The following is a 12,509-nucleotide window of genomic DNA, read 5'->3' as shown; positions in this document are numbered from 1 at the left end:
AACTGTATAATAGTTTGCATGTCCTTCTCATACTTGTGTGAGTCATCCAGTATCCTCCCACAGTCCAAAATAATGCATTGATTAGGTTAATTAGTGAGTCTAAACTTGCAGTAGGTGGGAATATAATGGTAAACGGTTGTGTGATGCTGCAGCAGACTGGTAAAAAGCCTAGAATCTACCCCAGTTCTCCCCTTTGACAACTGGGATAGGCTTCAACAAAAGACAAAACATGGACTGCGGTCAAATCTCTCTCAAAGCAACACAGCTGTATTTACAGTTTCTGGGTGAGTAATAGCTTTATACTACAGGGTTATTACATTTCAAAATTGATCCAAAATGATGGCAGAGCAATGTGATATCATGGGATTATATATAAATTTCACACCACATTTCACGTGTCGTACGTTTGCATTTTAAGCTTTTCACTTGTCCTTTTAAGCATTAAGTGAGACACTAAATGGGGTAGAATCAGTTTCAGGGTTACGGTGTTGTTCGTTTAGATTACGTGATGTGATATGACCCTGACAAAAGCAAACATTGCATAGTGACAACATACAAAATTACTACTAAGTATTTTGGAACAATGGTAAATGAGAAAATGCCCATTCACTTAGTGTCATGTTATTCAAAGCCTATAGAGTTACATTTACTGTACCAACACACAAGGATGACAAGCACAGTCTATTACAGTTAAATGATCCACTTCAAATAATGGTAAAATATCACAAGCACAACCTTGACTTTCTTTCCACGATCCTAAAACAGTCAGGTTTACAAAAACAGCCTCCCTACACAGCAGCCTTTGTTCCTATGTCCCATGGGAGTGCTGCACCCTGCTGATAATTCAAAACCTCTTTACTCAAACAAAGACTAAAATCTGCCAAAAGCAAAGAGTTCAGGTCCCTGTTAGGCCATTCTGGACCTCGAAGAAGCAATTTCAAGCTGTTAGAAATTAAATTCATAGGAGTTTTATGGGAATTATTCTCCTGAAAGTCTACAACACATGCACTACGGAAATGTGTATTTGTCTTCATTTATAATGAGAGCCTTTGTAAGTAATCCATCATTTGTTTGACATGCATTCATCTGAGCTGTATTTGTGATTTTTCTTGATTAAGGTGACTGATCCGAGGTCACTCGAGCCTCACTGCTGCAGGGTGTGAGACCTCAGGCAATAGTCCTGTTCACTGTCAGCCTCAAGACAGACAGCAGAGCGTTAACTAAGCTGAAGTCGCTGTTAATGAAGTTCAGGTCTGATGTCAGATATAGTGTTGGTCTGTGTTTTGTTTGTTTTTTTACAGAAAAGTATAACAGAATTAAATAGATGTCCTTATAATCATATGGTTATACATTTCAAAGGTATCAAAAAAGGTAACTGGTGTAACCGGTCACTTATTCAGTCTAATTTTTATTGGCACTTTGCATCTGGTACATTTTTGCACAGTCGAAAGCTGTAAAAAAATATCTTTGTATATTTTAAGATTAATAACACTCACAGCGCTGTTCACTGAAGAGCAAATCCCTCTCCCTAAAACTGAGATGAGTTGCTCATGTCTGCTTTGAGATCAGGAGATTTCTAATGTCTTAGTAAAAACAAGCCACCTTATCATGACTGGAATCTATCACTAACACTTTGGAGAAACTCAGAACCTGAGAATAGTGAAATAACCGGCTTTACGTAAGGCTTACGGTGTGTTTCTTTTCCTCATCAGGACCAGATGGCACCAGCCATTAGTTAAGAATTTGATCTCAGCTGGAAAATGTTGGATTTCGCGGTCAAAGCCAATGCTCTGTGTGACTCAGCTACCTGCAGTCGATGCCAATGTGACACAGATGCTTTTTACACCGTTAGGGAAAATAGAAAATAGCTAAATGCCCTAAAGTGTTTATAGTAGTGCTATTAATTATCTTTGTGACCATTTTCCCTGAAGCTTAGGCTGTTTATTTAGACACACCATATTTATACATTAAGAACACGGCACTGTGGAAGTAAACCTTTAGCATTATGTGATTTAACCTTAGTTTAACTGTGGGACAGGATGGATATATCTGTAGGTGGGTGAAAAATTAAAGGAAAAACATGAACTCCTGACACACCACAGTAGTGGATATGATGCTGTGTAGTTAGTGCAAACTAATAAAAAGTGATAGAAACCTTTCCCTTCCAATAGAACTAGTCTCTTCCCCACTCACAGGACACAACGAGGGTCACTGAAGGATTTTAAATGTATGAAAATTTTAGTAATTTCATACATAATCCATCTGAACACCTATGGAGGATTTTGGACCAGCTTGTTTGACAGCACAAATGTCTTTCTAATAATGTTTAGTCTGAGAACAAGAGCTCCAGACACTAGAAGCAATGCCAATGTGCTCTGAAGCTGTTCTGTGGTGCTCCAACACCTTACTGAGACACTTTATGGTGGATTTGCTTTCATTTGTTACTCTTCTGCATTTATTTGGCAAGTTAAAATGAGCCTATGCGTGTTAAGGGGCTGAAAGAAAATATAAAATTTGAAAAGTAGCAACAACAAAGCCGTTAACATGTCAATCAGGAGAACTTATTAATACACCAGGGACTTGGAAGTCAAGGCGTCGGCTACCAGCTGAGCAAATAACTCCGCAGGAGAAAAGCAGGGTCAGGACAGAAAACACAGAGGATGTGGAGGGAGATAAAGGACATTTATATTCATTGTTTGCTTTGGGAGAAACACATGGATAAAAGAGTGAGTGGTACACAATATAATTTGTGTACATTACACAGATGCAGGTCTGTGGACACCTGAACATCACGCCAGCTTAAAAGCATTGAACATTTCAGAGTCATGGCCATTCATCATCAAAGTCCTCTGGGATGGCTTTCCACAAGATTTTGTAACCTGGCTGAACTTCAACCCCAGCTGCAACACCATTAGTGAGATTAGCGAGGCGCTGATTTCGGGTGATAAGACCAAGCTGGCAGTCATTGTTCCAGTTCACCCCAGAGGTGTTTAATGGTTTAAAATCATAGGTTTTTACTGTTCGGTTAAGGTTTTCACACATAACTGCGTATTTCTTTACTGGCCTGACTTTGTGAACGCTGTCGTGTTTAAAGAGGCGAGAGCCTTTCATGAAAGCTGAGCACAATCTGTTATTATATGACTGCTTGCTGAGTGCACGTTCTTTTGCAGGAACAATTATTGAAGGTAAAATTGAGCAGATCAAATTTATGACCTCTGCACATGCAGCACCACAAGGTATATTATTGGTTATACAGTAAATCCCACAGTTGATCAATATCAATATTCTAAATGGGATATTTCTGCTGTGATTTTTCAGTGACACATGGGTTCTGCGCTCATCACGCATGTAAATCCTTGAACTTTTGCAATCATGTAAGTGTTACACTGCAAGATTAAACAAGCAAAATATTATGCACTGAATACATTAATGTAATGTTCTACCATTTCTCCAATAAAAAGCCAGTAATCGCCTGCTTCATGGCCACACATGTAATGCCGTAGACTGCAGTTAAATTGGCAGCTCCCAGATGTGAGCATGTAAACTGAAACAATGTGGTCAGAGTAGCTTCCTTGCATAAACAAATGTTTAAAATGTAATTTATGACATACTTTATGTAAGTTGATCCCAGCTCAGAAGGCCTCAGTGATGCCGCTGTCATAATGACACACAGCAGAGATGAATTTTGCAATCATGACAGGCCCTTAACGCTCAATTAACAAACTTATCGGGATGATTTCTTTAAAAAACAATATATCATGACCCATCGGACTACCACACTGAAAACATTGGATTTATGCGCCAGAACAAATACGGCGATTTGATGAGAAAATTCCCCCAATTTATGCTTTCTGTGAGGTGAGAGGACTGTATAAACATGCATTTTTGAGTCCTACAGATGTGCCAAGACACAGCCGCTCAGTCAGGTCCATATTTATTGAAAAATCAGTGCTGGATTTTGCCCAGATATAATTCTTGTCAGGCTTCATATATTTCTATTGTGTAATGATCTGCAGATTACAATGATAGTGCAGCTGACATTTCATAGATGATGAAAACAGCTGAATGCAGAGCAAAAAGATAATAAACTTTGGTCTGTCGAGCTCTGGTGTAATTTGGACTCGGCAGCTACATCATTGTAAAGAGGGACACGAGATGATTGTAACACTAGTGCAGCACAGTGCTGTTAATGCATGAGATCTGCTGTCATTTAAAGGATGCAGATGTTCCAGACATGTTCCAAAAGTCTGGGTATTAAATATGATACAGAGCAGTGTATAGAAAAAGAAGCCAGTCAGTGGTTAAGAAAAGTAGTAGAACGAATCGGAAAACAGAAAAGCAAAAAAGTGACCCGAGTGGTACGGAGTTCAATAAAATCAGGTGAAGTGCATTGTGAGTTCAGCCCAGAATAATACAGTAGAAAAAACCCCACCCACTTCTAATCTCAATGTGCCAGACAGGGAGTCTGTTTACCTGCGCAGTGTTTACAAGAAACCTGGAATCCCCCTGCTGCACAACAAAAGGTGGACGTGTAAATGTGTGAGTGAGCAGTGTTTGTTACTGTGTGTGTACTACATGCACGATTAGAAGCAACACTTGAGCTCAGCAGCCCATTCTCCAACTGTATCTCCAGTTCATTTAGGTGTGACCAGCTTTGTTTGGAGCCTGGCCTCCTGCTCTCTCCCGGCTCTCCGAGCCGGGCCGCAAGGTCGAGCGAGAAAGAGCCTGAGCGAGAGAGGGAGCAGCCCTGACCTCCGGCGCTCGCTGCGGAAACAATGGCGACGCGCCTCACAGTGACAGCGGGAGACAGGAACAGGCACAAACACAGGAACCGTCCATTCTGCCACTGAGACAGACCTGCCGAGGCCTGAGAATCTGGGGGAGGAACTGTCTCTGGCTCGCTTCGTCTCTCTCGGCTTTTCTTGATATGCCCTAATATGACAAAAAAGTGATGCACTTGTTGATTGTATGCTGTTATTAGCCAGTGGTCCCTAAGGGAGATGCTCCGAGCGCCACAGAGTCGTAGGGAATAGCACAGGGATATTTTAGGACACAATGATGGTCTTTTTTCTTTTGAGCTTATGTACCTTGCGGAAGAATTCAGAAGCTCAATTCACAAATGAGACAAACACATCCATCAGAGATGATTTGACCTAAATACTACTGGATTAGGCTGTTAACACACCAATGTTCTAATGTTTCCCCATATAAAGTAATAAGGAGTATTCATAACATCTTATTGGAATATGTCAAAGTTAAATACTGTTTATCAAGTATATGAATCATAATTAGGTCTGTAGAGTTACTGTGAGGACAAATATCCAAGCTGTGTTTATGCCCACTTCTTACCTACAGATAACTACCTGACCATTAGAACACACCTAACGTGACTTCTAAGCTAACTTGTTTGCAGCAAAGGACTTTCCTCCCAAAATCTTTATTACACACACAAACGTAGAACTAATTATTGAGGAAGTCGGACATAATATCAGCCATTTCCTCAATTTCCTCAATTTTGTCTTGTTTCCATTAGTCCATTCTTAGCTAAAAGTTGAGTGTCTGTGTGTGTGTGGGCCTCACACAGATGTGTGTGTTTATATGGTGGCACATGGAAATACCAGCCCATTCAATCAGTTCATAGTAGAAATAACGATAACAGCCTCCAGCTGATAGTTAAATAAGGGCGTGGGCATTCTTGAAATGGCCCAAGAATTTGAACTAAAAGATTTTATCTGATCCCCTGAAAATAAATCCACTCCACACAACTTTTTTCTCGACTTAGACAAAGTAAATAGTTCAGTTCAGTTCATCATAAATAGTTCAGTTCAGTTCATCATAATAGTTCAGTTCAGTTCAGTTCATCATAAAACACTGCAGTTGAAGTTCGCTTATTAATAACTGTGAATTTTCCTCTGAACCATAATAATAAAAGGCATTATTGATTCTAAGGAAATAATAAAAATTTAAGTTTCCATTAGAATCTAATAATATCCTGTTATTACACTATACAGAAAATAGTAAACATTTTCTCAGCTATATATGAGGTGCATGTAGGCATTAGAATGATTTTATACCTATGAAATATGTTATGAAATTACACCTAAATGTGGATTCAAATCCTGACCATTGCATTAGCCTCACAGCACATGGGGAGCCTTCTTAACCCAGAGATCTAAATAGCACCCCACCCTGAGACTAATTAATCACACATGCAACATTATGAAGCCATGTTGGAGCCCTAAATTAATCATCTCTGTATCACCTTGATAGTCTTCGTTCCTGAAGCCATGGCTCATTTGTCAGCACCTTCTCTTGAGTTTAAGAGGAAAGGGACTAAAAGTTTAGTTGTTGTCTTAAACAAAATAATGAGAAGGATTAAATTTTTCCATTTGGTCCTTTCAGCTGCGCTGTGTCATTAAGAGTAGGTTCTGGGAAAGCTAACATGCTTTTGAGGAATGATTTTCTGGCAGAGATTTAGATTTCTCTCTGTGCGTGTCACATGACTAACAGTAAGTGCAGTGTACAAAAGTGCATGCACTGAAACTGAACTCAAGCTAAAGCTAAAAGACAGATTCATGCCGGACAATGAGACAGATCTTTATTTCAGTAGTGAAAAAAGAAAATGGAACATTTAAAAAATGTAAAATCATAGAGGTAGGAGGTAACTTGTCATGGTCCCCGTGCCTGCCCAGCCGGCCTCACAAGGCTACACTTGTGTTTTTGCTTTTTCTCTCTCTCTCCCCTACCTCTCTGCCTGGGCAGAGCTCACTGCTGGCTCCCGCCCTTGGCTCACACACCTGTTGGCGGTCAGCTGATTTCCCGACTACTATTTGAGGCTGGGCCACAGATCTTCTCATCGCTGGATGATTGTGCTACTAACGTTAGTCTCTCTTCCCAGCTCCCGTGGTCTTGTACCTTTACGCCCTACCTTCATGACTTGTGAGTGATTTTTCCCTTTCTTGTTCCAGTTTACCTTCCCGAACCTGTGACCTCCCAGCTGTACGAAAGTGTGTGAGTTGGATGTGAGGACGTGAGCGAGCGTGAGAGAGAGAGCCTTCCCCTAATCCCTTGGAACCCTGGATTTTTCCCTGTCACTGTATATATTATCACACTGGTGTGTAAATAAATGGTGCTCTGAGACGTCAACCTGTTCTGCGCTTGGGTCCCTGCTTTCAGATTGTGACATAACTGAGGGGACCTGCCTGGACAACCTGGATGTAGTAGAGGTGGAAAGGAGGAGAGTTGTACAACAGACAGCCTGAAAAGAAGGGTGACCCCCAGAAGTCAGACAGGTATTAGACCAGGAAAATGTGAATGAAGTGAATCTGACAGCACAGCAATACGTAAGACACGAATATATAGAAGAGATTGACGCTTAACACAAGAGGAAAGATCTTCCTCAGTGAGCTTGTGTACAAACTTCATTCGTAAACAGTGGCTCATCATCCATCATCTGACAGTGAACATTTGCATTCCGGTCAGAATCGGTTTCCTGGTCACTTAAAAACACAAAATTTTCTTCTTCTTCTTCTTTTTCTCAAAAGGTCAGCTCTAATAGACTTTTACAGAAAAAGGCATTGATATGATTCTGCTGCAGAAAAACGATGCCAATGTCTTGGACTCTCAAAGGGAGCAAGACAGAGTCTATGTGTGACTGAAAAGTTGAAGCTGCGAGAAGCACAGGCGGTGAAAAAAAAAAGAGTTTAAAAACTTAAGAGTCAACCATCCAAAGTAAAGGATAGTGCACAAGAGAGGTGAAGAAGAGAATGCAGGGTGATGAGTGACAGAAGGATAGCAGGACGAGTGAAAGGGGAGGTTTACAAGACCTGCTATGATGTGTGAATTTGAAACAGTGGAACGGACAAAAACATAGGAGGCTGTGGTGGAGGTGAAGATGTTAAGCTTTTCATTGGGAATGGCCATAATGGACAGGGTTAGAAATGAGTACAATGGAGAGACAACTCATGTTGAGCGGTTTGGGGACAAAGTTAGAGAAACAAGGCTGGGATGGTTTGGACATGTGCAGAGGACGTGCAGCGGACACGCTGGACAAATGATACTGAATATAGAGCAACCAGACAAAAGTGGAAGACCACAAAGGAGGTCAATGGATGCAGTAAATTTGGACATGCAGAGGGTTGGTGCGACAGAGGTGGGTGATCGAGATAAGCCGAGGTGTAGGTAGAGGACACTATGAGAGGATGTTGCATAAAAACAATCCACTGATTACAGGAAAGTGCACCAAATGTTTTAACATGAAAGCCACACACTACAGCAAGGCTGAGCAAATATTTTAATGCATTTTTTTTCAACAAATGAATTTAACACGATATTGCACCAGAATGAGTCATAAAAGTGTCAATTTGCCATAGAATGAATATTTTAAAAATGGATGAGCCAATTTAATGAGCTAGGTTCTGTTATGAATCTTCAGAATGAGTGAAGCCAAGAGAAAGTGCACAATAATATGGTATAAAAGTAAAGTTACGGGAGAAGTGCCATGAGGATTGCCAGGATTTATACATCGGGGAAACCAAACAACCTCTGGCTAAGCGGATGGCACAACACAGAAGAGCTACCTCGTCAGGCCAGGACTCTGCAGTCTATTTACACCTACAGGCCAGTGGACACTCTTTCAATGATGAGGATGTACACATCCTGGACAGGGAGGAACGCTGGTTTGAGAGCGGAGTCAAGGAGGCCATTTACGTGAAAAGGGAAAGACCATCCCTAAATCGAGGAGGGGACCAAGGGTGCATCTTTCACCATCTTACAATGTTGTGATTGCAGGCATTCCCCAACTCGCTGTGAATGGTACTCATGGCCTTTGATCAGTGGGCTTTGATCAATGATCATGAGAATTTGTGTATTAATGATCAAGGAACTGACCTCCCAGCCCATTGTTCCTTCAGTGGACTAGCTTCAGTCATTATACAAATGTACTGTTTATAAGATTGGGGAAACCTGCAGTCAGCTGAGACTGAAGAAGTCACTTTGATGAGTGACGAAACATTTCTCCCACTGAAAATGCTGCGTCCGGATGAACAGAATCAACTTTTGGAGATAAAGTTAATGCTGTTTGCCATCTGTTTACTTTTCTGAGGACTCTCATTTTTTTTGCATGCCACGCAAGTGCAGTGCACTCAACAGAACTAAAATGAGCAATGCAACTGTACAACAACCTCATCTGACTGTTTACTCTTATGCACACGCATGTAAACCAAGGATCCAGGACTCTTGCCAGAACCCAATAAAAAGGTCAATGACACTGAGATTTAATACATTTTTTATTCTCTATATGCATTATGTTTGAATTCATTCAAACAAATTACTAATGCCACTAAAAGTTCTTCAAACTTATGAAAAGGGACAGCCACCCTTTATGCAGCGTGGACATTTTTGGGGTTACTTACAGCAGCCTTCTGCTTAAAATGCATGATACATGGTTTTTTTGCATCATTTGCATGCTAAGTTCTTTATTGCCTATATCTACATCTATAATAATTCCCATTCTATTCTTTCTGTGTATATATATCAATACTCTATGCTTCATCTCATAAACTACAGTCTACACAATGGAGCTGCTGATAACAGTACTTAAGCTATAAACCTGCCAACCATTGATATACACCAAAACCCGGACTTCCTCTCTTGCACATTGTGCTGTATTCAATGTAAGTAATTGAAGCCACGAGTGGCAACGCTACAATAAGTGACCAGATTACATCACTCAGCACCCAAAGGGCACTCGACACCCCACCTCACCCCACCCTCACACCCTCCTGCTACCTCCTTTCCTCATCCAGTAATGTGGCATTGTTCATTATTGATGAGATTGACCTTGAGGAAATCCCGCTTAGCTCTGAAGTGGAGACTGTCAGTCTGACATGTGCTGCCAAGGTAAACAGAGTTAATCAACCAAATCGGTCATCTTTATGCCCGTGTGACACCTTCCTAATGTGGATTTAGGCTCTTAATCCCCATCAGAATTCAGGAATGCAAAACTAAGACTGGAACTGGCACTGGGAACACTGGGGACGTAATGTTGGGAGCAGAGTAGTCTTCCTCCCTCCATCCTGTATTAGTCTCTGAGGCCGAGCTTGAGTCGCTCTCCTCTTTTCAGCAGGAACCCCCCACTGGGTGAGGCATTGCTTTCAAAGAATTCAAATGTACAGCGTGACCCACAATTCTTTTCTCTGTAGGTCGGGTGTGAGAACGGGGCCTGCAAGTTGGCTTCAATGTGTTTTTTGAGGGAGGGAAAGTGTATAGAAAAGATTCAGCCCAAAGAAGGGAACCGCCGACCCAAGCGCCTAATGGCTGTTAACAGTTAATGATGTACATTTAACCCACGAACTCTGCTGGGCTTCCTGCAGGGTGGTGCAGTGTTTCGTGCAGGTCTTGTACCATATGCATTGTGAGTACCTAATTAACCTTATAAGGACAGCTGGAGCATATAGCCAATCCAATGCCATTTGGGAATACTACATGCAGAATAAAGAGTCTCCATCTCTGCACATTTTCAATTTATCCTTAAAAGAAATTCATTTTTACCTCTGGTACTGTCTGAAGATTCACACACAGAAATAGAACATTTTTGTTGTGAATTCCCTGGTGAAAGAATGCTGCCATGTTATCAGAAAAGAAAGAAAAACAATTTTGGGTCCAGCTCAAAGTGGGAAATATTTGGACTCCACGAATTAAACTAGGAGACATTTTACCCGAGTACACAATAGGTGTTGTGATGCGTATTACCCATTGTCTATTGTCATATTCCCCCAGCTTCACCCTGTGTTACCCAACAACACATCCATTTGACTATTACTGGAAAAAACATGGAGTGAACCAGAGAATCTGTAACTTTTTTGTTTTCATACACATCCCTCCAGCAAGTCCTTTGTCTGGCTTTGGTCTGCATTGGCAGGGTGGTGACACTCAAGGCTTCGTAAAAAGAACTGATAAAAGAGAAGATGGCACAAAGCCTGTCAGTTAGCTTGCCAGTACAACAGAGGCTGTGCAGAGAATGTCTCCTCTTACTTTGCCTTTTTTCCCTTTCTTTCCTGTTGATTCTTTTATTTGCCACTGGTTGAATATATATTTATATAATGTCATGTTTAGAAAATGTTAATGTTAAATAATATATACTGAATCCTAATATATCTGCATTTACTTTTGATTTCCTAATAACATAGACAAATGTTTGCAAACTGAATACAAGCAGTAGATTCAGTTTGCACAGGGCTGATATGATATGATATCAGAAAGCCCTGGATGTACCTCTTGTTAGCAGGGATCAGTTGGATCTCCTGTTTTTTGTGGCTTTCAACCAAATGTAACTGTTTTCAATTACAAAATGGGATTTCCATCACTAATATATAATGTTTCTAATCAGACTTAAGGTCATCACCATATGCTTTAGATTTCCTTGGCGACATGGTGGACTAGGATGTACACAGGATCAGTAAATCTAGGAGGCTAAAAAAAGGCAAATATCCCAGATTTGCAGAGCAAGATTCTTTGTGGGTTATTAAAAAAATGCTTCTGTTGTGATTATAGAGGCACATCTAAACTCTCATTCAGTTCTTTTCTTTTTTCTTGGGGGGGTGGGGTATCATCTGTTCTTCTCCTGCACTAAACTCACAGATGTGCAACAGTGCAGCCTTTGTTTTATGACTACTACTATTATGTGAGTCAAGCTGCAGAGCTTTGTCTGTAGCACAACCTCACAGTTCATTGATGACTATTTGAAACATACAGTAGAAGAATGACTGTTTGCTTCCCTTGTCTCATAGGCTTTCTCCATCCTGCCCTCTCATCCACCTGCACATTCTAATGAGGTGATCACAGCACTTAAATACCAGACTGTGATCACATTGCATGCTTGCCCCATGTGTACACTTTCCTCTCTTTGTTAGCCCACAGCCTCATGCACATATGGAGGCCTGGGCTGTTTCCTGCAGCCAAACAGAGGGATGTATGTTTCTAATTATAAACTTGATCTCAGGTTAAACACACTCTCTGCTGGCCACCGCAGTAACCAGGATTTATGGTGCCAACGTTTGGGCTCTCACCCCAGAAACCAAGCAGTGAAGCTGATCTGTTGCTGTGTCGTTCACACGGGGAGAAAATAAATCTAAGGCAACAAATCTAGTTAGACGTGTGCGTCACTTTCGTATTTGTGTTGGCTTCTCAAATATAAACTTAACCTGTCTAAGTGTGAGCGCAAAATGTTTCTTAATAGGCCATTGCAGGGAGGCCAGGAATGCACTTTGAATGGCAGTTACTGTTTGCTAGTTGGAAATGTGCTAAAAACAAGGTGGAGTGGTTTTATTTCCTTTCTAATGGTAAGATTAAGGTATTTGGTTAAGGCCATGCAAATGTTTCATTACTTGTAAATTAAATTTAATTATTTTACTAACTAGTTTTCTGGCCAAGGATGGTACATTCATGAAAAAATATTTCAGCAAATATGTTTTGACTGGTCAACTCACACTAATGAAGAAACCCAAGAA

Source organism: Rhamphochromis sp. 'chilingali' (genome assembly GCF_963969265.1).
Source record: "Rhamphochromis sp. 'chilingali' genome assembly, chromosome: 4".
Taxonomy (NCBI): Eukaryota; Metazoa; Chordata; class Actinopteri; order Cichliformes; family Cichlidae; genus Rhamphochromis; species Rhamphochromis sp. 'chilingali'.
The sequence above is the reverse complement of the archived record's forward strand: the minus strand, read 5'-3'. Positions refer to the sequence as shown.